The sequence below is a fragment of the Panulirus ornatus genome, chromosome 5 (genome assembly GCF_036320965.1).
Source record: "Panulirus ornatus isolate Po-2019 chromosome 5, ASM3632096v1, whole genome shotgun sequence".
NCBI lineage: Eukaryota > Metazoa > Arthropoda > Malacostraca > Decapoda > Palinuridae > Panulirus > Panulirus ornatus.
This window is the reverse complement of record NC_092228.1, coordinates 31551131-31553222: the sequence shown is the minus strand read 5'-3', so window position 1 is coordinate 31553222 and position 2092 is coordinate 31551131. Positions and strand designations below refer to the sequence as shown.

The following is a 2092-nucleotide window of genomic DNA, read 5'->3' as shown; positions in this document are numbered from 1 at the left end:
TGGGTGAAGAGGGTGGTGAGAGTAAGTGAGCTTGGGAAGGAGACCTGTGTGAGGAAGTACCAGGAGAGACTGAGTACAGAATGGAAAAAGATGAGAACAATGGAAGTAAGGGGAGTGGGGGAGGAATGGGATGTATTTAGGGAATCAGTGATGGATTGCGCAAAAGATGCTTGTGGCATGAGAAGAGTGTGAGGTGGGTTGATTAGAAAGGGTAGTGAGTGGTGGGATGAAGAAGTAAGAGTATATATATATATATATATATATATATATATATATATATATATATATATATATATATATATATCCTTCAGAATTTTTACTTTCGATAATGAGGGACATAAGAAGGAGCCAAGCAAGTAGATTCCGTCAAAGACATCTCTCTTTTCTAAACGCTGCCTCGCAAAGATTTTCATTAATTCGAATTGAAGAAACAGACGTATTTTCTATTGTCTGGTTAGCTCAGTGGCAGAGCGTAAGTCTAACACACTCAAGGTCGTGGGTTCGAGACCCACACCAGACATATTTTTTGTCTTTTTCTTTTTTCATTTTGTCCGCATCACATGTGTGCAACATTCAGTATGTTCGTCCAACGTTAGAGTGAAGATCTTCACAATAAATTGGGGTTTTCGACCTTATCTGAAAGGGTCAGGTCCACCAAGACGTCCTTGAAATCTTCCAGAAGCTTCTGGCGATCCTCCTCCAACTGCTGGGCACATCAGAGTTAACATGGGCCGGACATCGGTTGTGGAACGACTTAATCTGCTTCCGGTAGTTAGCTTAGTCAGCTTAGTTCCAGTCTATTGCTTAATTTAGTGTATTGCTTAGTTCCAGTCTATTGCTTAGTTCCAGTCTATTGCAACGACAATAAAAAAGTAAAACTCATTTCTTCGTGAAAAATTGAGAAGAAAACACGAGAAGAACATGGAGACTTACCCTGTGGTTATTTTGCCGGCTAGTCGGCAACGTTCGGTCAAACAGTATTTTGCCGTGGTAATCTCAGTGCTTTATATAATACTAAGTCCCAAAATATGTTCTTGGGGGCGTAACTCAGTGGTAGATCGCTCGCTTGGCACGCGAGAGGACCCGGGTTCAAATCCCGTCGCTTCCATTTTTGTTATTTGGGAAATGCATTTTCAGTCGTGTATATACATATATATATATATATATATATATATATATATATATATATATATATATATATATATAAACAAATTAAACAACCATGGAGACATCACACACCCCTGCCGCACTTTCCTCTCTTCCTACATGTACACATGCCTTACATCCTCGATAAAAACTTTTCACTGCTTCTAACAACTTGCCTCCCACACCATATATTCTTAATACCTTCCACAGAGCATCTTTTTATTCTCCCTAAAATTTAATGATACTCTCTCACCCCAACTCTCATTTGCCCTCTTTTTCACCTCTTGCACCTTTCTCTTGACCTCCTGTCTCTTTCTTTTATACATCTCCCACTCAATTGCATTTTTTCCCTGCAAAAATCGTCCAAATGCCTCTCTCTTCTCTTTCACTAATAATCTTACTTCTTCATCCCACCACTCACTACCCTTTCTAATCAACCCACCTCCCACTCTTCTCATGCCACAAGCATCTTTTGCGCAATCCATCACTGATTCCCTAAATACATCCCATTCCTCCCCCACTCCCCTTACCTCCATTGTTCTCACCTTTTTCCATTCTGTACTCAGTCTCTCCTGGTACTTCCTCACACAAGTCTCCTTCCCAAGCTCACTTACTCTCACCACCCTCTTCACCCCAACATTCACTCTTCTTTTCTGAAAACCCATACATATATATATATATATATATATATATATATATATATATATATATATATATATATATATATATATATATATATATATATATATATATATATATATATATATATATATATATATATTTGTATTAATTTGTTTATGGATGGGGTTGTTAGGGAGGTGAATGCAAGAGTTTTGGAAAGAGGGGCAACTATGAAGTCTGTTGGGGATGAGAGAGCTTGGGAAGTGAGTCAGTTGTTCTTCGCTGATGATGCAGCACTGGTGGCTGATTCATGTGAGAAACTGCA

At 38.6% G+C, this 2092-nt stretch overlaps 1 non-coding gene across 1 annotated transcript; it reads left to right on the top strand.

Moving 5' to 3' along the window:
- The first annotated feature begins 448 nt into the window (after positions 1 to 448).
- On the top strand, positions 449 to 520 carry TRNAV-AAC (transfer RNA valine (anticodon AAC)). Its single transcript has one exon. It is a non-coding gene; the product is annotated as a tRNA-Val (tRNA).
- Positions 521 to 2092: the final 1572 nt, after the last annotated feature.